We start from the raw sequence: 26,919 nt of genomic DNA, 5'->3' as shown, positions 1-26,919 counted from the left end.
TGTGCTTTCTTACCAGCAAGTTTCTGGAGGTCCATGTGGCGTCTTTGATGGCGGCTAGGGTGAGCCACTGTTTTGCAAAGTCTTTGGATGGTATTTTTTGCTGGCTCACCCCATATAGCACTAGTTGTGCTGTGAGGACCTCCCTTGCTGGTAAGTACGGGAATTGCAAGGAGCCGGCCGTTGCCCACTGGTCTACAGCAGCACTGCACTCCCAGAGCAGATGCCTCACCGACTCAGGCGCGCCACAACCAGGTCGGGGGCAGGTTGAGTGCGTTGACATGCCCCGGGAGTGCATGACGGACCTGACCGGGAGGATCTCATGAGCCACCATCCATGACAGGTCCCGGAGTCTGTTAGGGAGAGCAGGATGGTTGACGTTGCGCCAAACTGTTGTGGGCTCGCCGGGTGCGAGCCCGCGCACCGGACTCACTGGTTCCCGCTCCTGCACAACGGAGACAAGTGATCTGTGGTTAGTTAAAATCTGCAACTCCTCATGCTCAAGGTTAAAATGCCTTAAAAACTTTTGAATAAAAACATAGGCTGGTGGCAGGTTAAAAGACACAGGTATTCTTAGGTCCACATGTAAAATCTTAAGTTTTCTGAGGTAGGACCCCATCCAGAAGCGTGTCATTGCAGTTGTCTTGGGGTTTCTGGATGGGGTCATGGCTATTTTCATGTGTACTGTGGTGTATGTGCTTCCTAAAAACAGGTGCAGATCCGGTACTTCTTTTCCTCCTTTCTCCTTTGGCCTTTTCATAATTTCTCTCTTCAATCTTTCCCACTTGGATCCCCACAGAAAGTAAAAAATGACTCGCTCCAGATTTAAAAGCACATGCCTAGGAGGAATAAAAACAGAACTGATCAATAAAAGCAAAGGTAAAATCACTGCTTTGATGATTAAAACCTTTCCTTCCATGGTCAGTCCTCTAAGTCCCCAGTATCCTAGTCTTTGTCTGACTTTCCCTACCACGTCTGGCCAATTTGTTTTCCCTTCCCCCTCCCTGTCAAATTTAATTCCCAGTATTTTTTGGTCAGTCTGGGTCACAGTCAGGGGGAGTCCTGTCGTCTCAGTCGCCGTCCATGGTCCATAAAATTGGGCTTGGGTCTTTTCTCTATTTAATTTCGACCCAGAGGCCTGTCCAAACCAGTCAGTCAAGTCCAGGGTCCTGTTGACAGATAAAAGGTCGGTACATAAAATATTCACGTCGTCCATGTATAGGTTACACCTGTTTTCCAGTCCCCCACTCCCCGGCAGTCCTACCCCATTGATTCGTTGGTCCTTTCTCAAGACCTGTGCCAGTGGTTCTATGCAGATGATGTAGAGGAGGGCAGATAACGGACACCCCTGACGGACACCGCAGTTAATCCCACCCACCGGTACAGCAATCCCACCCAAGCTATAAATCTTTCCGGGAACCCCATTTTTCGCAGGACCTGGAAGAGGTACTGGTGCGAGACCCGATCAAATGCTTTCTCAAAATCTAAATTTAGTACTACTAGCCGGATGTTTCTGTCTCTCGCGTAACAGATGGTGTCTCTGATCAGTACGAGGCTGTCAGTGATCTTCCTCCCCGGGATGGCACAGGCTTGATCCGGGTGAATCACGTCTTCTAAAAACATAGACATACGTGTCGCTAAAAGTTTGCTAAAAAGTTTACAGTCAAAGTTTAAAAGCGTGATTGGTCTCCAGTTTTTCAGGTCAGTCTTGTCATTGTGTTTATAAAGGAGAGTCACTATCCCTACTCTAAAACTGTCAGGAAGCCGGTCAAGTCGTTCAAAAAATCCATAAAAACAGTAATCAAATCAGGTGCTAAAATGTCCCAAAAAGTCAAATAAAACTCCAAGGGAAGTCCATCTTGTCCAGGGGACTTCCCTTTTTTAAAACCAGTCATACATTTATTTAACTCTAAAAAAGTAAAAGCCTGGGATAAAAGCACACTTTTGTTTACTGTTTTTACAATGAATTTTAAAACTTCGGTCATGATGTCCATTTTTACAGGTTTTTCTTTGTACAGGTTTGAATAAAATGTTTCAATTGTTTCTTTAATATCGCCCATTGTTTCAGTTGTGCACCCATCTTCTTTTTTCAGCTTTGTAATGCCCCCCCCCCCCTTTATTCATAATTTTCCTGAAAAAATACCGTGTGCACTTTTCACCCTCCTCTATTTCCCGTTCTCTGCTCCTTAAAATGACACCTTTGCTTTTAATTTCTGATAAAACTGACATCTCTTTTTTAACTTGCTTAATTTCATCATTAAAATCCATGCCAATCTGGTTTAGGTTAAAATAACGTTGTAGTCGTTTCTGCAGTCCCATCATGCGTCTGTATTCCCTGTTCTTTCGTTTCTTACCTGCCTGCCTAAAGAAAGTCTGCGTCTTTCCCTTCACCATTTCCCACCAGTGTGCACGTGTTTCGTAGAAGTCTTGAAGGGTCTGCCACTCTTTGTACCGCTCCCTGAACTGCCTAACTAACTCCCTATCTTCTAAAAGGGAGCAGTTGAGTTTCCACAGACCACTTCCTGATGTCACGCCCGAAGAGAGTGAAAGGGTGCAAGAGAGCATAAGGTGATCGGAGAAGAAAACAGGAGTTAATCTAGCATCGGTGGGTGGGCAGTCCCGTGTAAAAACATAATCTATGCGAGAGGCTCTGGTGCCATCACCACTGAACCAGGTGAAGCCCTCCTCTCTGGGATGCATGATTTTAAAACAGTCCTGAAGTTTAAAATCTCTACAAATGCCCTGCAATAAAACCGATGTTTTGTCTACTTTAAAATCTTCCCCTGCTCTCCTCCTATCCTCCCTACTTAGAATACAGTTAAAATCCCCCCCTACAACTAAGGGTGCCCTACCTAGCATGTGGGACTGCAAGTCTTCTAAAAGGTCATACCTGTCGTTCTTGTCGTTAAAACCGTAAATATTTAAAAGGTTGAAATCCTGTCCCATAAAAGCCAAATGTGCTAAAAGTGCCCGACTGTCTCTCACCACAGTGCTGCCCTTCACCAGAGCTTGAGGGTTTTTGATTAAAATGGCCACTCCGTCATTTTTGTTTTGATTGGATCCACTCCATATTGACATTTTTGGCCACATCTCCTCCCACTGTCTGTAATGTTTTAAAAACGGTAGGCTGCATTCCTGCAATAAAAACACATCTGACTTAAAGGAACTTAAAAAGGGTAAAACACTCTGGGCTCTAACTCTCGACTTCACACTTCTCACATTAATGGTAGAGAAGGTCAGTGTCATGAGTATGGTTAAAAACAACAGGTAAGACATTTTAAAAGACTCAGAGGGTGTTAAAAACACAATTAAAAAACAGTTAGGTAATTTCTTGTGAACAGAGCTCTTCCTTCATCTCTGCGGGTGAAAAATGAAGGGTTTGAGCTCTGTTCCCCTTTGGGACTCTGGGGGTTGGCCTCTGCTGCAATGTTGCATTTAATTTGGAGTCCCTGGGGGTCGATTGCAGAGCAATTGTTAAAAAAGAAACCTCATTGGGTGAATCGGAAGGGAAGACTCTGGGCTCCTCCACAGATGAACTGTCTGAGTGAGCCGCAACTCTTCCCTTCTTCTCCAACACAATGGGAGAATCCGAGGACAATTCAGACAAAGGCCTCTTAGTTTGCTGGGCATTGGGGAGGGAGGCATCTTCACTATCATCCTGTGGTTGGTCTTCCTTACTAGCTCCGCCTTCTGCCTGCACCACCCCATCCTCTGGAGTACTCTCCATTGGAGGGGTAAATGCAGGCCCCTCCCTCACTCCCTCCTCACCTGTTCCCTCTCTTCCAATCACAGGATTTGGAGGGAGATTTGAATTTTTCCTGCCCAGCAACTTCAATTTGCTCTCCTAACTGTTCTGTCTGTCCGCCATCTTTTCTCTTTTCTGTGACTTTTGCAGCCTTCAATTTGTTGGCAAATGACTTTGGGCAATCTCTGAACAGGTGGTTTGTTTCCCCACAAAGATTGCATCGTCTGCCATTGGTGCACTCTTCAAAAGTGGGTCCAATTTCTCTGCATTTTCCACATACGATCTGCTGACATGCTTCAACCAGGTGCCCATGCTCACCACACTTGCGGCAGAGTTTGGGTTGGCCCTGGTAATGGGTATAGCCCCTGTTCTCTCCCAGAACTACCATAGACGGCAGATGTTTCAAGCCCTGGAAGCCTTGGGGGTCCTGCCATTGTTGGATGGGGACCCTCCAAGCGCAATTCCAGATGCCGTCCTCATCTCTCACTTTCGTAGCCTGGCCTTTAACAGTGCAATATCTCCCCAGCCACAAACAAATGTCATCTGCATTCACTGTTTCATTGAACATTCTGACAATAACGGTTTTCAACGTATTGTCAGTCAGTTTCTCCACATTGAACACAGCAAATTGGGGTTTTACATTTTCAAATCTTATCCAAAATTCTCTGAGCAACACAGCAGTTTGAAAGCTTAAATCAAATCCCTTGTTATATGGCAATGTTAAAATGCAGTTTAAGTCTTCTGGCTTAAATTTCAACGTACCTTGAATCAATTTTCTGGAGAAGTCCAGCCTCGACATCTTCATGGATTCAACATCCTTGTTGGCAAAAGTAAAACGGACACTGAAAAACACGTCTTACTGAGGAAGGCCGCCCGCTTGTCTTTTCACAAACACAATGAGACTCTGCCAAACGGCAAAGCCTGCCAAATATAGATCTAACTCGTGGGTGTTCCTCTCCACGGAAGTCTTTAGTAAAAGGCGAAAGACTTGTACGTGATGAAGAGAAAGCCGAGTAAGTACGCCCCGCTCACCAACAGCAGACGAACACAACAGTGGTCCCAGTCACCCCCTTCACGGTGAGCCCCGACATGGTGAAAGGAATCCCAGGCCACACCCATTCCCCTACACCGCGCAGCAAGAGCAAGGCGCCAACTTTTTCTTGTCATGTTTTTAGATTTTGTGAAATGCGGCAAAGAGCTCCAGGCTTTCCAGCCACAGGACTAACGTCCTACTCGGGTGTTCCAGAGGAGCAAGGGTCAAAATGTGGAAATGCTGCAAGTACACAGGCAGACCGGTGCTGCTTCCCTTTTACTCCCCCGTGGGAAGAATGACCCCTTGGCCGCGGTGCGGTCCGGAGGGCAGTGGGCAGCACCCTTGCATGAAGCATGAAAAGAGCGATCAATCCCCTCGTGTGACCCATAGCAGGACAACCGAGAGCCTCTCAGACACACCCTGTGGACTCATCTCTATGACAAGCCCCGCTGTGGAATGTCCTTCATGCCAAACCTCTTATGCCCCCACAATCTCCCTCTTTGTGTGCCGCCCCAAGGTGCAAATCTCACACCGTGTCACGCTGCACTTTCCCCCCTATTCGACGCAGGTGATTAGAGATACTGATGAAGATCCAGCAGGGGGCATGTCTGCTCTCCTTGAGACAGGCAACCTGCCATCTGCTGTGACTCAATCCCCCTGGCCAAAGTTGTATCAAATAATTCATAGGAAACAAAGATAACTTGCTCATTTTCAAGGGTGCTTGAACAACCTTGAAATGGATCTAAACTCGTCAGTGCTGCTAGACCGGCCTACCTACTCAGTTAAGCCTCTTTTTCATATTAAACATAGAGAGAGGGGGGTGCACCGTTCCTGGAGGTACTGCAATACCGGGTCGATGCGTGGAGTGGACGGAGCAAGCCCCTATTCCATCTCCCTGCTCCAAAAAGCAATTTAATATATGGTCCCCGGGTAGGGGACGTATCAGATATTAAACTGATAAGAACAGATTTTTTTTTTTCTTTCGAAAAAGTTTTATTGACACTCGTTCAGATTATTTCAAACAATGATTTACAGTTTAGATAAGATATTCACGTGGACATAGTATATACAATGAATTACAATAAATATGTGCAGTATGTAAAACCATATTTAAAACAATAAAACCAATTGTTCTAAAATGGTAATACAGGTTAAATAGCTGTTCATTTGTAAAACATATGTCAGGTGTTCATGTGATTGAGTGTCCATTAAAAGTCCATAAAAAGGAGTGCATCCGTTAAAAAGGGCTTTTTTTTTTCAATTCCATCTTTGTGCAGGAGCGCAGTGAGTCCCTACCAAGGATAACTCATTCTGCTCCCCCAAACATTTGGTCTCTCGGGATGCTGTCGTGGTGGTCAGAGGAGATCCTCGCCCTGATGCTCCTTCCCACCTGCCTCACCCGGAGAGCCAGGCCGCTGCTGCTGTGACCTTTTGCTGTGTGGCTCCGGCTCCTTCATCCGAATGGGCACAGAGGCGATTCTTCTTTGTGGCTGTGTCCTAGGCCTGCCGCCTGCAGCTACGGCCGTTTTGACCGTTGCTGCGGCCATTCGGATCACAGCAAGTTTCTGGAGGTCCATGTGGCGTCTTTGATGGCGGCTAGGGTGAGCCACTGTTTTGCAAAGTCTTTTGATGGTATTTTTTGCTGGCTCACCCCATATAGCACTAGTTGTTCTGTGAGGACCTCCCTTGCTGGTAAGTACGGGAATTGCAAGGAGCCGGCCGTTGCCCACTGGTCTACAGCAGCACTGCACTCCCAGAGCAGATGCCTCACCGACTCAGGCGCGCCACAACCAGGTCGGGGGCAGGTTGAGTGCGTTGACATGCCCCGGGAGTGCATGACGGACCTGACCGGGAGGATCTCATGAGCCACCATCCATGACAGGTCCCGGAGTCTGTTAGGGAGAGCAGGATGGTTGACGTTGCGCCAAACTGTTGTGGGCTCGCCGAGTGCGAGCCCGCGCACCGGACTCACTGGTTCCCGCTCCTGCACAACAGAGACAAGTGATCTGTGGTTAGTTAAAATCTGCAACTCCTCATGCTCAAGGTTAAAATGCCTTAAAAACTTCTGAATAAAAACATAGGCTGGCGGCAAGTTAAAAGACACAGGTATTCTTAGGTCCACATGTAAAATCTTAAGTTTTCTGAGGTAGGACCCCATCCAGAAGCGTGTCATTGCAGTTGTCTTGGGGTTTCTGGATGGGGTCATGGCTATTTTCATGTGTACTGTGGTGTATGTGCTTCCTAAAAACAGGTGTAGATCCGGTACTTCTTTTCCTCCTTTCTCCTTTGGCCTTTTCATAATTTCTCTCTTCAATCTTTCCCACTTGGATCCCCACAGAAAATAAAAAATGGCTCGCTCCAGATTTAAAAGCACATACCTAGGAGGAATAAAAACAGAACTGATCAATAAAAGCAAAGGTAAAATCACTGCTTTGATGATTAAAACCTTTCCTTCCATGGTCAGTCCTCTAAGTCCCCAGTATCCTAGTCTTTGTCTGACTTTCCCTACCACGTCTGGCCAATTTGTTTTCCCTTCCCCCTCCCTGTCAAATTTAATTCCCAGTATTTTTTGGTCAGTCTGGGTCACAGTCAGGGGGAGTCCTGTCGTCTCAGTCGCCGTCCATGGTCCATAAAATTGGGCTTGGGTCTTTTCTCTGTTTAATTTTGACCCAGAGGCCTGTCCAAACCAGTCAGTCAAGTCCAGCGTCCTGTTGACAGATAAAAGGTCTGTACATAAAATGTTCACGTCGTCCATGTATAGGTTACACCTATTTTCCAGTCCCCCACTCCCCGGCAGTCCTACCCCATTGATTCGTTTGTCCTTTCTCAAGACCTGTGCCAGTGGTTCTATGCAGATGATGTAGAGGAGGGCAGATAACGGACACCCCTGACGGACACCGCAGTTAATGTCGACTGCTTTTGTCAGATGCCCATTAACAACAAATTTGCTGGTGATGCCCCGGTACAGCAATCCCACCCAAGCTATAAATCTTTCTGGGAACCCCATTTTTTGCAGGACCTGGAAGAGGTACTGGTGCGAGACCCGATCAAAAGCTTTCTCAAAATCTAAATTTAGTACTACTAGCCGGATGTTTCTGTCTCTCGCGTAACAGATGGTGTCTCTGATCAGTACGAGGCTGTCAGTGATCTTCCTCCCCGGGATGGCACAGGCTTGATCCGGGTGAATCACGTCTTCTAAAAACATAGACGTACGTGTCGCTAAAAGTTTGCTAAAAAGTTTACAGTCAAAGTTTAAAAGCGTGATTGGTCTCCAGTTTTTTAGGTCAGTCTTGTCGTTGTGTTTATAAAGGAGAGTCACTATCCCTACTCTAAAACTGTCAGGAAGCCGGTCAAGTCGTTCAAAATCCATAAAAACAGTAATCAAATCAGGTGCTAAAATGTCCCAAAAAGTCAAATAAAACTCCAAGGGAAGTCCGTCTTGTCCAGGGGACTTCCCTTTTTTAAAACCAGTCATACATTTATTTAACTCTAAAAAAGTAAAATCCTGGGATAAAAGCACACTTTTGTTTACTGTTTTTACAATGAATTTTAAAACTTCAGTCATGATGTCCATTTTTACAGGTTTTTCTTTGTACAGGTTTGAATAAAATATTTCAATTGTTTCCTTAATGTCGTCCATTGTTTCAGTTGTGCACCCATCTTCTTTTTTCAGCTTTGTAATGCCCCCCCCTTTATTCATAATTTTCCTGAAAAAATACCTTGTGCACTTTTCACCCTCCTCTATTTCCCGTTCTCTGCTCCTTAAAATGACACCTTTGCTTTTAATTTCTGATAGAACCGACATCTCTTTTTTGACTTGTTTAATTTCCTCATTAAAATCCATGCCAATCTGGTTTAGATTAAAATACCGTTGTAGTCGTTTCTGCAGTCCCATCATGGGTCTGTATTCCCTGTTCTTTCGATTCTTACCTGCCTGCCTAAAGAAAGTCTGCGTCTTTCCCTTCACCATTTCCCACCAGTGTGCACGTGTTTCGTAGAAGTCTTGAAGGGTCTGCCACTCTTTGTACCGCTCCCTGAACTGCCTAACTAGCTCCCTATCTTCTAAAAGGGAGCAGTTGAGTTTCCACAGACCACTTCCTGATGTCACGCCCGAAGAGAGTGAAAGGGTGCAAGAGAGCATAAGGTGATCGGAGAAGAAAACAGGAATTAATCTAGCATCGGTGGGTGGGCAGTCCCGTGTAAAAACATAATCTATGCGAGAGGCTCTGGTGCCATCACCACTGAACCAGGTGAAGCCCTCCTCTCTGGGATGCATGATTTTAAAACAGTCCTGAAGTTTAAAATCTCTACAAATGCCCTGCAATAAAACCGATGTTTTGTCTACTTTAAAATCATCCCCTGCTCTTCTCCTATCTTCCCTACTCAGAATACAGTTAAAATCCCCCCCTACAACTAAAGGTGCCCTACCTAGCATGTGGGACTGCAAGTCTTCTAAAAGGTCATACCTGTCGTTCTTGTCGTTAAAACCGTAAATATTTAAAAGGTTGAAATCCTGTCCCATAAAAGCCAAATGTGCTAAAAGTGCCCGACCGTCTCTCACCACAGTGCTGCCCTTCACCAGAACTTGAGGGTTTTTGATTAAAATGGCCACTCCGTCATTTTTATTTTGATTGGATCCACTCCATATTGACATTTTTGGCCACATCTCCTCCCACTGTCTGTAATGTTTTAAAAACGGTAGGCTGCATTCCTGCAATAAAAACACATCTGACTTAAAGGAACTTAAAAAGGATAAAACACTCTGGGCTCTAACTCTCGACTTCACACTTCTCACATTAATGGTAGAGAAGGTGAGTGTCATGAGTATGGTTAAAAACAACAGGTAAGACATTTTAAAAGACTCAGAGGGTGTTAAAAAAACATTTAAAAAACAGTTAGGTAATTTCTTGTGAACAGAGCTCTTCCTTCATCTCTGCGGGTGAAAAATGAAGGGTTTGAGCTCTGTTCCCCTTTGGGACTCTGGGGGTTGGCCTCTGCTGCAATGTTGCATTTAATTTGGAGTCCCTGGGGGTCGATTGCAGAGCAATTGTTAAAAAAGAAACCTCATTGGGTGAATCGGAAGGGAAGACTCTGGGCTCCTCCACAGATGAACTGTCTGAGTGAGCCGCAACTCTTCCCTTCTTCTCCAACACAATGGGAGAATCCGAGGACAATTCAGACAAAGGCCTCTTAGTTTGCTGGGCATTGGGGAGGGAGGCATCCTCACTGTCATCCTGTGGTTGGTCTTCATTACTAGCTCCGCCTTCTGCCTGCACCACCCCATCCTCTGGAGTGCTCTCCATTGGAGGGGTAAATGCAGGCCCCTCCCTCACTCCCTCCTCACCTGTTCCCTCTCTTCCAATCACAGGATTTGGAGGGAGATTTGAATTTTCCTGCCCAGCAACTTCAATTTGCTCTCCTAACTGTTCTGTCTGTCCGCCATCTTTTGCCTTGTCCGTGACTTTTGCAGCCTTCAATTTGTTGGCAAATGACTTTGGGCAATCTCTGAACAGGTGGTTTGTTTCCCCACAAAGATTGCATCGTCTGCCATTGGTGCACTCTTCAAAAGTGTGTCCAATTTCTCTGCATTTTCCACATACAATCTGCTGACATGCTTCAACCAGGTGCCCATGCTCACCACACTTGCGGCAGAGTTTGGGTTGGCCCTGGTAATGGATATAGCCCCTGTTCTCTCCCAGAACTACCATAGACGGCAGATGTTTCAAGCCCTGGAAGCCTTGGGGGTCCTGCCATTGTTGGATGGGGACCCTCCAAGCGCAATTCCAGATGCCGTCCTCATCTCTCACTTTCGTAGCCTGGCCTTTAACAGTGCAATATCTCCCCAGCCACAAACAAATGTCATCTGCATTCACTGTTTCATTGAACATTCTGACAATAACGGTTTTCAACGTATTGTCAGTCAGTTTCTCCACATTAAACACAGCAAACTGGGGTTTTACATTTTCAAATCGTACCCAAAATTCTCTTAGCAATACAGCAGTTCTGAAGCTTAAATCAAATCCCTTGTTGTATGGCAATGTTAAAATACAGTTTAGGTCTTCTGGCTTAAATTTCAACGTACCTTGAATCAATTTTCTGGAGAAGTCCAGCCTCGACATCTTCACAGATTCAACATCCTTGTTAGCAAAAGTAAAACGGACACTGTGGTGCCTCCGCATGCCGGCATGGTTGGCCGACATGGTGGAGGCACCACCAGCTAAAAACGGTTAAAAGAGAATAAAATCCCTTAAAACCAGATAAAAGACAAACTAAATAAACAGTAAGAGACTAAAAGGAATCTAAAAACTGTAATAAATTATCAAAAACAATAAATAAATGAATAAGTATTGCACACCACCCAAACAAATGTATTCCTATGTGCAAGAACAACAACTACAACAGAGTTATTAAATTTGCACAATGGAACAGAAAAACTCTCCTCCCAAGCACTGGAAATGAGCAATGCCACAACAGGCAGTGATCACACCAGCAAAAGGAGGCGATCGCAGTCTTAGCCAAAAGGCCGAGAAGCGATGACCGGAAAAGTGTCGGAGTTGAAGGAGTGATCCTCTGCAGCGTCAGTCCCGCTCACGGTGTCACAGAGTCCAATGCGAGGAAGTAACTTGGAGCTGCATTCTATCAAAAGATAAGACGACCGTTTTGTGTTCAAAAGGACATCCGTCTCTACACGAGTCAATGGAGAATTCACCAATTTCTCACCTCAATAAGCATTTAGTTTTCTTTTCAACAACTTATCAGGGGAGAGCGCGAACGCAGTCCCCCACTACCAGAAATTATGCAATCGAGATTCCCACATTTGGGGAATTCGCAGAGGTCAGCACAACCGGAGTGCAATGGTTGAGCCTCACCCTGGGTGAACCACCTTCTTGATCATGGTATCTCCCTTGCCAGGTAAGTATGAGTTGTACAGATCCGAGCCAAGGAAGTCTTTCACAGACACGGCACCCGGACCGATGGTGCACCTTCCCAAACATCATCCAAACACACACACGCCGCATGAGGCTGTGGATCTGCAGAGTCACAACTTTGCATGCAGCTTCCTGCTCTATGAATAAGGATTACAAAGGATTGCTGTATATGAGCACAGATTTCTAGAGTGTGCAACCTCACTACAGTGCTGACATAGCTACTCAATTGTACATTGGCAGTCATGGGCAATTCTAGGATCAGGCTCGCAAAATAATTAAAGTTGTATAAAATAATTCATAGGAAACAAAGATAATTTGCTCATTTTCAAGGGTGCTTGAACAACCTTGAAATGGATCTAAACTCGTCAGTAGGGGTGGGTATTGGCATGAACCTCACGATACGATACGTATCCCGATACTTGGGTCACGATACGATACATATCACAATATTGCGATTTAAAGAGTTTATGTATTTCAGATGATATTGATCAGAGGACAAATTTAGTCAAAACCATTTCATTCATAACAGCTATTTTTTATTTCAATAAATGAAACATTAACAATATTTGTTTTATTTCTTACAGCTGAAACACTGAGCTGAAAACTGAAATAAAGTGCACAGTAGTTTTTCACAGTATGAAATCTGAACTGAAGTTCAAATGAAAATAAAATACCTATGTGCATGCAGTAAAAAAGTATAAGAAAATAAAGTGCAGAATAGCCCTTTTGTTCCAAGGGATGTTTTAACCGCTTTCTTCACCTCTTCATACATCGCGGGTACAGCTGTGCCCACCATGTATCCTCGTTGTGGTATCTTGTAACGTGGCTCTAAAGTGTGCAGCATCCACCTGAATCCAGCATTATCAACGACGCTATAAGGGCGTAAATCCTTACAGATAAAGTGCACAATCGCTTCTGTTATGCGCTGTGCGCGAGGTGAGGTGGAGGGCAAAAAGTTGTGCAGCGTCGTCTGGCTCGGTTGAGGTTTTGGCGGCTGCTTCAACACCTCAGCGTGGTGTCTCAAGAGATGAACTCGCAGGTTTGTTGTGTTTCCACAATATTTTACCCGCGCGAAACAAATTCTACAGGCAGCGTTGTCTTTGTCGAGGTCCCTTTTTTCTTTGTTTTTCATTTGGAAGCCGAAGTGCTTCCACACGTCGGCTTTAAATTGCGGTGGTGTTATCAAGTTATTAGTCATTTTGATGTAAATAAGCAGCTTCCTCTAGCACAGAAATGCATGCACCACACAGCAGAGTGGCTCTTAGGCGCCATCTACTGGACTGGAGGCAAAGAAACCCTACTGTATTCACAGCGCGTCTTAACACCAATCAATCATTATTTTAACAAAGTATCGATATTTGGAGTTGAACAAATCGATATTTTATCGGCCAGCAAAGTATCGCGATATATTGCCATATCGATTTTTTTACCCACCCCTACTCGTCAGTGCTGCTAGACCAGCCTACCTACTCAGTTAAGCCTCTTTTTCATATTAAACATAGAGAGAGGGGGGTGCACCGTTCCTGGAGGTACTGCAATACCGGGTCGATGCGTGGAGTGGACGGAGCAAGCCCCTATTCCATCTCCCTGCTCCAAAAAGCAATTTAATATATGGTCCCCGGGTAGGGGACGTATCAGATATTAAACTGATAAGAACAGATACTACACTTGATCTTAGCCAAAAGGCCGAGAAGCGATGACCGGAAAAGTGTCGGAGTTGAAGGAGTGATCCTCTGCAGCGTCAGTCCCGCTCACGGTGTCACAGAGTCCAATGCGAGGAAGTAACTTGGAGCTGCATTCTATCAAAAGATAAGACGACCGCTTTGTGTTCAAAAGGACATCCGTCTCTACACGAGTCAATGGAGAATTCACCAATTTCTCACTTGGTTTCTAACCTCAGTAAGCGTTTAGTTTTCTTTCAACAACTTATCAGGGGAGAGCGCGAACGCAGTCCCCCACTACCAGAAATTATGCAATCGAGATTCCCACATTTGGGGAATTCGCAGAGGTCAGCACAACCGGAGTGCAATGGTTGAGCCTCGCCCTGGGTGAACCACCTTCTTGATCATGGTATCTCCCTTGCCAGGTAAGTATGAGTTGTACAGATCCGAGCCAAGGACGTCTTTCACAGACACGGCACCCGGACCGATGGTGCACCTTCCAAACATCATCCAAACACACACACGCCGCATGAGGCTGTGGATCTGCAGAGTCACAACTTTGCATGCAGCTTCCTGCTCTATGAATAAGGATTACAAAGGATTGCTGTATATGAGCACAGATTTCTAGAGTGTGCAACCTCACTACAGTGCTGACATAGCTACTCAATTGTACATTGGCAGTCATGAGTCAAGATAATTTGCTCATTTTCAAGGGTGCTTGAACAACCTTGAAATGGATCTAAACTCGTCAGTGCTGCTAGACCGGCCTACCTACTCAGTTAAGTCTCTTTTTCATATTAAACATAGAGAGAGGGGAGTGCACCGTTCCTGGAGGTACTGCAATACCGGGTCAATGCATGGAGTGGACGGAGCAAGCCCCTATTCCATCTCCCTGCTCCAAAAAGCAATTTAATATATGGTCCCCGGGTAGGGGACGTATCAGATATTAAACTGATAAGAACAGATTTTTTTTTTTTTTTCGAAAAAGTTTTATTGACACTCGTTCAAATTATTTCAAACAATGATTTACATTTTAGATAAAATATTCACATGTGGACATAGTATATACAATGAATTACAATAAATATGTGCAGTATGTAAAACCATATTTAAAACAATAAAACCAATTGTTCTAAAATGGTAATACAGGTTAAATAGCTGTTCATTTGTAAAACATATGTCAGGTGTTTATGTGATTGAGTGTCCATTAAAAGTCCATAAAAAGGAGTGCATCCGTTAAAAAGGGTTTTTTTTTTCCAATTCTATCTTTGTGCAGGAGCGCAGTGAGTCCCTACCAAGGGTAACTCATTCTGCTCCCCCAAACATTTGGTCTCTCGGGATGCTGTCGTGGTGGTCAGAGGAGATCCTCTCCCTGATGCTCCTTCCCACCTGCCTCACCCAGAGAGCCAGGCCGCTGCTGCTGTGACCTTTTGCTGTGTGGCTCCGGCTCCTTCATCCGAATGGGCACAGAGGCGATTCTTCTTTGTGGCTGTGTCCTAGGCCTGCTGCCTGCAGCTACGGCCGTTTTGACCGTTGCTGCGGCCATTCGGATCACAGCCATGGGGGGGATCTGCATGTGCTTTCTTACCAGCAAGTTTCTGGAGGTCCATGTGGCGTCTTTGATGGCGGCTAGGGTGAGCCACTGTTTTGCAAAGTCTTTGGATGGTATTTTTTGCTGGCTCACCCCATATAGCACTAGTTGTGCTGTGAGGACCTCCCTTGCTGGTAAGTACGGGAATTGCAAGGAGCCGGCCGTTGCCCACTGGTCTACAGCAGCACTGCACTCCCAGAGCAGATGCCTCACCGACTCAGGCGCGCCACAACCAGGTCGGGGGCAGGTTGAGTGCGTTGACATGCCCCGGGAGTGCATGACGGACCTGACCGGGAGGATCTCATGAGCCACCATCCATGACAGGTCCCGGAGTCTGTTAGGGAGAGCAGGATGGTTGACGTTGCGCCAAACTGTTGTGGGCTCGCCGGGTGCGAGCCCGCGCACCGGACTCACTGGTTCCCGCTCCTGCACAACGGAGACAAGTGATCTGTGGTTAGTTAAAATCTGCAACTCCTCATGCTCAAGTCGTTCAAAATCCATAAAAACAGTAATCAAATCAGGTGCTAAAATGTCCCAAAAAGTCAAATAAAACTCCAAGGGAAGTCCATCTTGTCCAGGGGACTTCCCTTTTTTAAAACCAGTCATACATTTATTTAACTCTAAAAAAGTAAAATCCTGGGATAAAAGCACACTTTTGTTTACTGTTTTTACAATGAATTTTAAAACTTCGGTCATGATGTCCATTTTTACAGGTTTTTCTTTGTACAGGTTTGAATAAAATGTTTCAATTGTTTCTTTAATATCGCCCATTGTTTCAGTTGTGCACCCATCTTCTTTTTTCAGCTTTGTAATGCCCCCCCCCCCCCCCCTTTATTCATAATTTTCCTGAAAAAATACCGTGTGCACTTTTCACCCTCCTCTATTTCCCGTTCTCTGCTCCTTAAAATGACACCTTTGCTTTTAATTTCTGATAAAACTGACATCTCTTTTTTAACTTGCTTAATTTCATCATTAAAATCCATGCCAATCTGGTTTAGGTTAAAATAACGTTGTAGTCGTTTCTGCAGTCCCATCATGCGTCTGTATTCCCTGTTCTTTCGTTTCTTACCTGCCTGCCTAAAGAAAGTCTGCGTCTTTCCCTTCACCATTTCCCACCAGTGTGCACGTGTTTCGTAGAAGTCTTGAAGGGTCTGCCACTCTTTGTACCGCTCCCTGAACTGCCTAACTAACTCCCTATCTTCTAAAAGGGAGCAGTTGAGTTTCCACAGACCACTTCCTGATGTCACGCCCGAAGAGAGTGAAAGGGTGCAAGAGAGCATAAGGTGATCGGAGAAGAAAACAGGAGTTAATCTAGCATCGGTGGGTGGGCAGTCCCGTGTAAAAACATAATCTATGCGAGAGGCTCTGGTGCCATCACCACTGAACCAGGTGAAGCCCTCCTCTCTGGGATGCATGATTTTAAAACAGTCCTGAAGTTTAAAATCTCTACAAATGCCCTGCAATAAAACCGATGTTTTGTCTACTTTAAAATCTTCCCCTGCTCTCCTCCTATCCTCCCTACTTAGAATACAGTTAAAATCCCCCCCTACAACTAAGGGTGCCCTACCTAGCATGTGGGACTGCAAGTCTTCTAAAAGGTCATACCTGTCGTTCTTGTCGTTAAAACCGTAAATATTTAAAAGGTTGAAATCCTGTCCCATAAAAGCCAAATGTGCTAAAAGTGCCCGACTGTCTCTCACCACAGTGCTGCCCTTCACCAGAGCTTGAGGGTTTTTGATTAAAATGGCCACTCCGTCATTTTTGTTTTGATTGGATCCACTCCATATTGACATTTTTGGCCACATCTCCTCCCACTGTCTGTAATGTTTTAAAAACGGTAGGCTGCATTCCTGCAATAAAAACACATCTGACTTAAAGGAACTTAAAAAGGGTAAAACACTCTGGGCTCTAACTCTCGACTTCACACTTCTCACATTAATGGTAGAGAAGGTCAGTGTCATGAGTATGGTTAAAAACAACAGGTAAGACATTTTAAAAGACTCAGAGGGTGTTAAAAACACATTTAAAAAACAGTTAGGTAATTTCTTGTGAACAGAGCTCTTCCTTCATCTCTGCGGGTGAAAAATGAAGGGTTTGAGCTCTGTTCCCCTTTGGGACTCTGGGGGTTGGCCTCTGCTGCAATGTTGCATTTAATTTGGAGTCCCTGGGGGTCGATTGCAGAGCAATTGTTAAAAAAGAAACCTCATTGGGTGAATCGGAAGGGAAGACTCTGGGCTCCTCCACAGATGAACTGTCTGAATGAGCCGCAACTCTTCCCTTCTTCTCCAACACAATGGGAGAATCCGAGGACAATTCAGACAAAGGCCTCTTAGTTTGCTGGGCATTGGGGAGGGAGGCATCTTCACTATCATCCTGTGGTTGGTCTTCCTTACTAGCTCCGCCTTCTGCCTGCACCACCCCATCCTCTGGAGTACTCTCCATTGGAGGGGTAAATGCAGGCCCCTCCCTCACTCCCTCCTCACCTGTTCCCTCTCTTCCAATCACAGGATTTGGAGGGAGATTTGAATTTTTCCTGCCCAGCAACTTCAATTTGCTCTCCTAACTGTTCTGTCTGTCCGCCATCTTTTCTCTTTTCTGTGACTTTTGCAGCCTTCAATTTGTTGGCAAATGACTTTGGGCAATCTCTGAACAGGTGGTTTGTTTCCCCACAAAGATTGCATCGTCTGCCATTGGTGCACTCTTCAAAAGTGGGTCCAATTTCTCTGCATTTTCCACATACGATCTGCTGACATGCTTCAACCAGGTGCCCATGCTCACCACACTTGCGGCAGAGTTTGGGTTGGCCCTGGTAATGGGTATAGCCCCTGTTCTCTCCCAGAACTACCATAGACGGCAGATGTTTCAAGCCCTGGAAGCCTTGGGGGTCCTGCCATTGTTGGATGGGGACCCTCCAAGCGCAATTCCAGATGCCGTCCTCATCTCTCACTTTCGTAGCCTGGCCTTTAACAGTGCAATATCTCCCCAGCCACAAACAAATGTCATCTGCATTCACTGTTTCATTGAACATTCTGACAGTAACGGTTTTCAACGTATTGTCAGTCAGTTTCTCCACATTGAACACAGCAAATTGGGGTTTTACATTTTCAAATCTTATCCAAAATTCTCTGAGCAACACAGCAGTTTGAAAGCTTAAATCAAATCCCTTGTTATATGGCAATGTTAAAATGCAGTTTAAGTCTTCTGGCTTAAATTTCAACGTACCTTGAATCAATTTTCTGGAGAAGTCCAGCCTCGACATCTTCATGGATTCAACATCCTTGTTGGCAAAAGTAAAACGGACACTGAAAAACACGTCTTACTGAGGAAGGCCGCCCGCTTGTCTTTTCACAAACACAATGAGACTCTGCCAAACGGCAAAGCCTGCCAAAAATAGATCTAACTCGTGGGTGTTCCTCTCCACGGAAGTCTTTAGTAAAAGGCGAAAGACTTGTACGTGATGAAGAGAAAGCCGAGTAAGTACGCCCCGCTCACCAACAGCAGACGAACACAACAGTGGTCCCAGTCACCCCCTTCACGGTGAGCCCCGACATGGTGAAAGGAATCCCAGGCCACACCCATTCCCCTACACCGCGCAGCAAGAGCAAGGCGCCAACTTTTTCTTGTCATGTTTTTAGATTTTGTGAAATGCGGCAAAGAGCTCCAGGCTTTCCAGCCACAGGACTAACGTCCTACTCGGGTGTTCCAGAGGAGCAAGGGTCAAAATGTGGAAATGCTGCAAGTACACAGGCAGACAGGTGCTGCTTCCCTTTTACTCCCCCGTGGGAAGAATGACCCCTTGGCCGCGGTGCGGTCCGGAGGGCAGTGGGCAGCACCCTTGCATGAAGCATGAAAAGAGCGATCAATCCCCTCGTGTGACCCATAGCAGGACAACCGAGAGCCTCTCAGACACACCCTGTGGACTCATCTCTATGACAAGCCCCGCTGTGGAATGTCCTTCATGCCAAACCTCTTATGCCCCCACAATCTCCCTCTTTGTGTGCCGCCCCAAGGTGCAAATCTCACACCGTGTCACGCTGCACTTTCCCCCCTATTCGACGCAGGTGATTAGAGATACTGATGAAGATCCAGCAGGGGGCATGTCTGCTCTCCTTGAGACAGGCAACCTGCCATCTGCTGTGACTCAATCCCCCTGGCCAAAGTTGTATCATATAATTCATAGGAAACAAAGATGACTTGCTCATTTTCAAGGGTGCTTGAACAACCTTGAAATGGATCTAAACTCGTCAGTGCTGCTAGACCGGCCTACCTACTCAGTTAAGCCTCTTTTTCATATTAAACATAGAGAGAGAGGGGGTGCACCGTTCCTGGAGGTACTGCAATACCGGGTCGATGCGTGGAGTGGATGGAGCAAGCCCCTATTCCATCTCCCTGCTCCAAAAAGCAATTTAATATATGGTCCCCGGGTAGGGGACGTATCAGATATTAAACTGATAAGAACAGATACTACACTTGATCTTAGCCAAAAGGCCGAGAAGCGATGACCGGAAAAGTGTCGGAGTTGAAGGAGTGATCCTCTGCAGCGTCAGTCCCGCTCACGGTTTCACAGAGTCCAATGCGAGGAAGTAACTTGGAGCTGCATTCTATCAAAAGATAAGACGACCGTTTTGTGTTCAAAAGGACATCCGTCTCTACACGAGTCAATGGAGAATTCACCAATTTCTCACTTGGTTTCTAACCTCAGTAAGCGTTTAGTTTTCTTTCAACAACTTATCAGGGGAGAGCGCGAACGCAGTCCCCCACTACCAGAAATTATGCAATCGAGATTCCCACATTTGGGGAATTCGCAGAGGTCAGCACAACCGGAGTGCAATGGTCGAGCCTCGCCCTGGGTGAACCACCTTCTTGATCATGGTATCTCCCTTGCCAGGTAAGTATGAGTTGTACAGATCCGAGCCAAGGAAGTCTTTCACAGACACGGCACCCGGACCGATGGTGCACCTTCCAAACATCATCCAAACACACACACGCCGCATGAGGCTGTGGATCTGCAGAGTCACAACTTTGCATGCAGCTTCCTGCTCTATGAATAAGGATTACAAAGGATTGCTGTATATGAGCACAGATTTCTAGAGTGTGCAACCTCACTACAGTGCTGACATAGCTACTCAATTGTACATTGGCAGTCATGGGCAATTCTAGGATCAGGCTCGCAAAATAATTAAAGTTGTATAAAATAATTCATAGGAAACAAAGATAATTTGCTCATTTTCAAGGGTGCTTGAACAACCTTGAAATGGATCTAAACTCGTCAGTGCTGCTAGACCGGCCTACCTACTCAGTTAAGTCTCTTTTTCATATTAAACATAGAGAGAGGGGGGTGCACCGTTCCTGGAGGTACTACAATACCGGGTCGATGCGTGGAGTGGACGGAGCAAGCCCCTATTCCATCTCCCTGCTCCAAAAAGCAATTTAATATATGGTCCCCGGGTAGGGGACGTATCAGATATTAAACTGATAGGAACAGATACTACACTTGATCTTAGCCAAAAGGCCGAGAAGCGATGACCGGAAAAGTGTCGGAGTTGAAGGAGTGATCCTCTGCAGCGTCAGTCCCGCTCACGGTTTCACAGAGTCCAATGCGAGGAAGTAACTTGGAGCTGCATTCTATCAAAAGATAAGACGACCGTTTTGTGTTCAAAAGGACATCCGTCTCTACACGAGTCAATGGAGAATTCACCAATTTCTCACTTGGTTTCTAACCTCAGTAAGCGTTTAGTTTTCTTTCAACAACTTATCAGGGGAGAGCGCGAACGCAGTCCCCCACTACCAGAAATTATGCAATCGAGATTCCCACATTTGGGGAATTCGCAGAGGTCAGCACAACCGGAGTGCAATGGTTGAGCCTCGCCCTGGGTGAACCACCTTCTTGATCATGGTATCTCCCTTGCCAGGTAAGTATGAGTTGTACAGATCCGAGCCAAGGACGTCTTTCACAGACACGGCACCCGGACCGATGGTGCACCTTCCAAACATCATCCAAACACACACACGCCGCATGAGGCTGTGGATCTGCAGAGTCACAACTTTGCATGCAGCTTCCTGCTCTATGAATAAGGATTACAAAGGATTGCTGTATATGAGCACAGATTTCTAGAGTGTGCAACCTCACTACAGTGCTGACATAGCTACTCAATTGTACATTGGCAGTCATGAGTCAAGATAATTTGCTCATTTTCAAGGGTGCTTGAACAACCTTGAAATGGATCTAAACTCGTCAGTGCTGCTAGACCGGCCTACCTACTCAGTTAAGTCTCTTTTTCATATTAAACATAGAGAGAGGGGAGTGCACCGTTCCTGGAGGTACTGCAATACCGGGTCGATGCGTGGAGTGGACGGAGCAAGCCCCTATTCCATCTCCCTGCTCCAAAAAGCAATTTAATATATGGTCCCCGGGTAGGAGACGTATCAGATATTAAACTGATAAGAACAGATTTTTTTTTTTTTTTCGAAAAAGTTTTATTGACACTCGTTCAAATTATTTCAAACAATGATTTACATTTTAGATAAAATATTCACATGTGGACATAGTATATACAATGAATTACAATAAATATGTGCAGTATGTAAAACCATATTTAAAACAATAAAACCAATTGTTCTAAAATGGTAATACAGGTTAAATAGCTGTTCATTTGTAAAACATATGTCAGGTGTTTATGTGATTGAGTGTCCATTAAAAGTCCATAAAAAGGAGTGCATCCGTTAAAAAGGGTTTTTTTTTTCAATTCTATCTTTGTGCAGGAGCGCAGTGAGTCCCTACCAAGGGTAACTCATTCTGCTCCCCCAAACATTTGGTCTCTCGGGATGCTGTCGTGTTCCCACCTGCCTCACCCAGAGAGCCAGGCCGCTGCTGCTGTGACCTTTTGCTGTGTGGCTCCGGCTCCTTCATCCCAATGGGCACAGAGGCGATTCTTCTTTGTGGCTGTGTCCTAGGCCTGCCGCCTGCAGCTACGGCCGTTTTGACCGTTGCTGCGGCCATTCGGATCACAGCCACGGGGGGGATCTGCATGTGCTTTCTTACCAGCAAGTTTCTGGAGGTCCATGTGGCGTCTTTGATGGCGGCTGGGGTGAGCCACTGTTTTGCAAAGTCTTTGGATGGTATTTTTTGCTGGCTCACCCCATATAGCACTAGTTGTGCTGTGAGGACCTCCCTTGCTGGTAAGTACGGGAATTGCAAGGAGCCGGCCGTTGCCCACTGGTCTACAGCAGCACTGCACTCCCAGAGCAGATGCCTCACCGACTCAGGCGCGCCACAACCAGGTCGGGGGCAGGTTGAGTGCGTTGACATGCCCCGGGAGTGCATGACGGACCTGACCGGGAGGATCTCATGAGCCACCATCCATGACAGGTCCCGGAGTCTGTTAGGGAGAGCAGGATGGTTGACGTTGCGCCAAACTGTTGTGGGCTCGCCGGGTGCGAGCCCGCGCACCGGACTCACTGGTTCCCGCTCCTGCACAACGGAGACAAGTGATCTGTGGTTAGTTAAAATCTGCAACTCCTCATGCTCAAGGTTAAAATGCCTTAAAAACTTCTGAATAAAAACATAGGCTGGTGGCAGGTTAAAAGACACAGGTATTCTTAGGTCCACATGTAAAATCTTAAGTTTTCTGAGGTAGGACCCCATCCAGAAGCGTGTCATTGCAGTTGTCTTGGGGTTTCTGGATGGGGTCATGGCTATTTTCATGTGTACTGTAGTGTATGTGCTTCCTAAAAACAGGTGCAGATCCGGTACTTCTTTTCCTCCTTTCTCCTTTGGCCTTTTCATAATTTCTCTCTTCAATCTTTCCCACTTGGATCCCCACAGAAAGTAAAAAATGGCTCGCTCCAGATTTAAAAGCACATGCCTAGGAGGAATAAAAACAGAACTGATCAATAAAAGCAAAGGTAAAATCACTGCTTTGATGATTAAAACCTTTCCTTCCATGGTCAGTCCTCTAAGTCCCCAGTATCCTAGTCTTTGTCTGACTTTCCCTACCACGTCTGGCCAATTTGTTTTCCCTTCCCCCTCCCTGTCAAATTTAATTCCCAGTATTTTTTGGTCAGTCTGGGTCACAGTCAGGGGGAGTCCTGTCGTCTCAGTCGCCGTCCATGGTCCATAAAATTGGGCTTGGGTCTTTTCTCTATTTAATTTCGACCCAGAGGCCTGTCCAAACCAGTCAGTCAAGTCCAGGGTCCTTTGACAGATAAAAGGTCGGTACATAAAATATTCACGTCGTCCATGTATAGGTTACACCTGTTTTCCAGTCCCCCACTCCCCGGCAGTCCTACCCTATTGATTCGTTGGTCCTTTCTCAAGACCTGTGCCAGTGGTTCTATGCAGATGATGTAGAGGAGGGCAGATAACGGACACCCCTGACGGACACCGCAGTTAATCCCACCCACCGGTACAGCAATCCCACCCAAGCTATAAATCTTTCCGGGAACCCCATTTTTCGCAGGACCTGGAAGAGGTACTGGTGCGAGACCCGATCAAATGCTTTCTCAAAATCTAAATTTAGTACTACTAGCCGGATGTTTCTGTCTCTCGCGTAACAGATGGTGTCTCTGATCAGTACGAGGCTGTCAGTGATCTTCCTCCCCGGGATGGCACAGGCTTGATCCGGGTGAATCACGTCTTCTAAAAACATAGACATACGTGTCGCTAAAAGTTTGCTAAAAAGTTTACAGTCAAAGTTTAAAAGCGTGATTGGTCTCCAGTTTTTCAGGTCAGTCTTGTCATTGTGTTTATAAAGGAGAGTCACTATCCCTACTCTAAAACTGTCAGGAAGCCGGTCAAGTCGTTCAAAAAATCCATAAAAACAGTAATCAAATCAGGTGCTAAAATGTCCCAAAAAGTCAAATAAAACTCCAAGGGAAGTCCATCTTGTCCAGGGGACTTCCCTTTTTTAAAACCAGTCATACATTTATTTAACTCTAAAAAAGTAAAAGCCTGGGATAAAAGCACACTTTTGTTTACTGTTTTTACAATGAATTTTAAAACTTCGGTCATGATGTCCATTTTTACAGGTTTTTCTTTGTACAGGTTTGAATAAAATGTTTCAATTGTTTCTTTAATATCGCCCATTGTTTCAGTTGTGCACCCATCTTCTTTTTTCAGCTTTGTAATGCCCCCCCCCCCCCTCCCCCCCCTTTATTCATAATTTTCCTGAAAAAATACCGTGTGCACTTTTCACCCTCCTCTATTTCCCGTTCTCTGCTCCTTAAAATGACACCTTTGCTTTTAATTTCTGATAAAACTGACATCTCTTTTTTAACTTGCTTAATTTCCTCATTAAAATCCATGCCAATCTGGTTTAGGTTAAAATAACGTTGTAGTCGTTTCTGCAGTCCCATCATGCGTCTGTATTCCCTGTTCTTTCGTTTCTTACCTGCCTGCCTAAAGAAAGTCTGCGTCTTTCCCTTCACCATTTCCCACCAGTGTGCACGTGTTTCGTAGAAGTCTTGAAGGGTCTGCCACTCTTTGTACCGCTCCCTGAACTGCCTAACTAACTCCCTATCTTCTAAAAGGGAGCAGTTGAGTTTCCACAGACCACTTCCTGATGTCACGCCCGAAGAGAGTGAAAGGGTGCAAGAGAGCATAAGGTGATCGGAGAAGAAAACAGGAGTTAATCTAGCATCGGTGGGTGGGCAGTCCCGTGTAAAAACATAATCTATGCGAGAGGCTCTGGTGCCATCACCACTGAACCAGGTGAAGCCCTCCTCTCTGGGATGCATGATTTTAAAACAGTCCTGAAGTTTAAAATCTCTACAAATGCCCTGCAATAAAACCGATGTTTTGTCTACTTTAAAATCTTCCCCTGCTCTCCTCCTATCCTCCCTACTTAGAATACAGTTAAAATCCCCCCCTACAACTAAAGGTGCCCTACCTAGCATGTGGGACTGCAAGTCTTCTAAAAGGTCATACCTGTCGTTCTTGTCGTTAAAACCGTAAATATTTAAAAGGTTGAAATCCTGTCCCATAAAAGCCAAATGTGCTAAAAGTGCCCGACTGTCTCTCACCACAGTGCTGCCCTTCACCAGAGCTTGAGGGTTTTTGATTAAAATGGCCACTCCGTCATTTTTGTTTTGATTGGATCCACTCCATATTGACATTTTTGGCCACATCTCCTCCCACTGTCTGTAATGTTTTAAAAACGGTAGGCTGCATTCCTGCAATAAAAACACATCTGACTTAAAGGAACTTAAAAAGGGTAAAACACTCTGGGCTCTAACTCTCGACTTCACACTTCTCACATTAATGGTAGAGAAGGTCAGTGTCATGAGTATGGTTAAAAACAACAGGTAAGACATTTTAAAAGACTCAGAGGGTGTTAAAAACACATTTAAAAAACAGTTAGGTAATTTCTTGTGAACAGAGCTCTTCCTTCATCTCTGCGGGTGAAAAATGAAGGGTTTGAGCTCTGTTCCCCTTTGGGACTCTGGGGGTTGGCCTCTGCTGCAATGTTGCATTTAATTTGGAGTCCCTGGGGGTCGATTGCAGAGCAATTGTTAAAAAAGAAACCTCATTGGGTGAATCGGAAGGGAAGACTCTGGGCTCCTCCACAGATGAACTGTCTGAGTGAGCCGCAACTCTTCCCTTCTTCTCCAACACAATGGGAGAATCCGAGGACAATTCAGACAAAGGCCTCTTAGTTTGCTGGGCATTGGGGAGGGAGGCATCTTCACTATCATCCTGTGGTTGGTCTTCCTTACTAGCTCCGCCTTCTGCCTGCACCACCCCATCCTCTGGAGTACTCTCCATTGGAGGGGTAAATGCAGGCCCCTCCCTCACTCCCTCCTCACCTGTTCCCTCTCTTCCAATCACAGGATTTGGAGGGAGATTTGAATTTTCCTGCCCAGCAACTTCAATTTGCTCTCCTAACTGTTCTGTCTGTCCGCCATCTTTTCTCTTTTCTGTGACTTTTGCAGCCTTCAATTTGTTGGCAAATGACTTTGGGCAATCTCTGAACAGGTGGTTTGTTTCCCCACAAAGATTGCATCGTCTGCCATTGGTGCACTCTTCAAAAGTGGGTCCAATTTCTCTGCATTTTCCACATACGATCTGCTGACATGCTTCAACCAGGTGCCCATGCTCACCACACTTGCGGCAGAGTTTGGGTTGGCCCTGGTAATGGGTATAGCCCCTGTTCTCTCCCAGAACTACCATAGACGGCAGATGTTTCAAGCCCTGGAAGCCTTGGGGGTCCTGCCATTGTTGGATGGGGACCCTCCAAGCGCAATTCCAGATGCCGTCCTCATCTCTCACTTTCGTAGCCTGGCCTTTAACAGTGCAATATCTCCCCAGCCACAAACAAATGTCATCTGCATTCACTGTTTCATTGAACATTCTGACAGTAACGGTTTTCAACGTATTGTCAGTCAGTTTCTCCACATTGAACACAGCAAATTGGGGTTTTACATTTTCAAATCTTATCCAAAATTCTCTGAGCAACACAGCAGTTTGAAAGCTTAAATCAAATCCCTTGTTATATGGCAATGTTAAAATGCAGTTTAAGTCTTCTGGCTTAAATTTCAACGTACCTTGAATCAATTTTCTGGAGAAGTCCAGCCTCGACATCTTCATGGATTCAACATCCTTGTTGGCAAAAGTAAAACGGACACTGAAAAACACGTCTTACTGAGGAAGGCCGCCCGCTTGTCTTTTCACAAACACAATGAGACTCTGCCAAACGGCAAAGCCTGCCAAAAATAGATCTAACTCGTGGGTGTTCCTCTCCACGGAAGTCTTTAGTAAAAGGCGAAAGACTTGTACGTGATGAAGAGAAAGCCGAGTAAGTACGCCCCGCTCACCAACAGCAGACGAACACAACAGTGGTCCCAGTCACCCCCTTCACGGTGAGCCCCGACATGGTGAAAGGAATCCCAGGCCACACCCATTCCCCTACACCGCGCAGCAAGAGCAAGGCGCCAACTTTTTCTTGTCATGTTTTTAGATTTTGTGA

At 45.6% G+C, this 26,919-nt stretch overlaps 10 non-coding genes and 3 pseudogenes across 10 annotated transcripts; all 13 read right to left on the bottom strand.

The window, feature by feature from the left end:
• Positions 1 to 4,643: 4,643 nt before the first annotated feature.
• On the bottom strand, positions 4,644 to 4,759 carry LOC128370194 (U5 spliceosomal RNA). The gene has a single exon (XR_008322306.1). It is a non-coding gene; the product is annotated as a U5 spliceosomal RNA (small nuclear RNA).
• Positions 4,760 to 5,590: 831 nt separating this feature from the next.
• Positions 5,591 to 5,770, bottom strand: LOC128370105 (uncharacterized; annotated as a pseudogene).
• A 5,761-nt stretch (positions 5,771 to 11,531) lies between these two features.
• Positions 11,532 to 11,695, bottom strand: LOC128369951 (U1 spliceosomal RNA). Its single transcript, XR_008322107.1, has one exon. It is a non-coding gene; the product is annotated as a U1 spliceosomal RNA (small nuclear RNA).
• Positions 11,696 to 13,211: 1,516 nt separating this feature from the next.
• LOC128370086 (U2 spliceosomal RNA) lies at positions 13,212 to 13,402 on the bottom strand. The gene has a single exon (XR_008322232.1). It is a non-coding gene; the product is annotated as a U2 spliceosomal RNA (small nuclear RNA).
• A 232-nt stretch (positions 13,403 to 13,634) lies between these two features.
• LOC128370007 (U1 spliceosomal RNA) lies at positions 13,635 to 13,798 on the bottom strand. Its single transcript, XR_008322159.1, has one exon. It is a non-coding gene; the product is annotated as a U1 spliceosomal RNA (small nuclear RNA).
• Positions 13,799 to 14,177: 379 nt separating this feature from the next.
• On the bottom strand, positions 14,178 to 14,357 carry LOC128370140 (uncharacterized; annotated as a pseudogene).
• A 3,960-nt stretch (positions 14,358 to 18,317) lies between these two features.
• LOC128370193 (U5 spliceosomal RNA) lies at positions 18,318 to 18,433 on the bottom strand. The gene has a single exon (XR_008322305.1). It is a non-coding gene; the product is annotated as a U5 spliceosomal RNA (small nuclear RNA).
• An 832-nt stretch (positions 18,434 to 19,265) lies between these two features.
• On the bottom strand, positions 19,266 to 19,456 carry LOC128370034 (U2 spliceosomal RNA). Its single transcript, XR_008322183.1, has one exon. It is a non-coding gene; the product is annotated as a U2 spliceosomal RNA (small nuclear RNA).
• Positions 19,457 to 19,688: 232 nt separating this feature from the next.
• On the bottom strand, positions 19,689 to 19,852 carry LOC128370013 (U1 spliceosomal RNA). The gene has a single exon (XR_008322165.1). It is a non-coding gene; the product is annotated as a U1 spliceosomal RNA (small nuclear RNA).
• A 437-nt stretch (positions 19,853 to 20,289) lies between these two features.
• Positions 20,290 to 20,480, bottom strand: LOC128370104 (U2 spliceosomal RNA). The gene has a single exon (XR_008322249.1). It is a non-coding gene; the product is annotated as a U2 spliceosomal RNA (small nuclear RNA).
• A 232-nt stretch (positions 20,481 to 20,712) lies between these two features.
• LOC128370005 (U1 spliceosomal RNA) lies at positions 20,713 to 20,876 on the bottom strand. Its single transcript, XR_008322158.1, has one exon. It is a non-coding gene; the product is annotated as a U1 spliceosomal RNA (small nuclear RNA).
• A 379-nt stretch (positions 20,877 to 21,255) lies between these two features.
• LOC128370147 (uncharacterized) lies at positions 21,256 to 21,435 on the bottom strand (annotated as a pseudogene).
• Positions 21,436 to 26,636: 5,201 nt separating this feature from the next.
• On the bottom strand, positions 26,637 to 26,752 carry LOC128370192 (U5 spliceosomal RNA). The gene has a single exon (XR_008322304.1). It is a non-coding gene; the product is annotated as a U5 spliceosomal RNA (small nuclear RNA).
• Between the last annotated feature and the right edge of the window lie 167 nt (positions 26,753 to 26,919).

This window comes from Scomber japonicus, chromosome 12, assembly GCF_027409825.1.
Source record: "Scomber japonicus isolate fScoJap1 chromosome 12, fScoJap1.pri, whole genome shotgun sequence".
In the NCBI taxonomy this organism is placed as follows: domain Eukaryota; kingdom Metazoa; phylum Chordata; class Actinopteri; order Scombriformes; family Scombridae; genus Scomber; species Scomber japonicus.
Note: the sequence above shows the minus strand (reverse complement) of the source record. Positions and strands in the feature narration are given on the sequence as shown.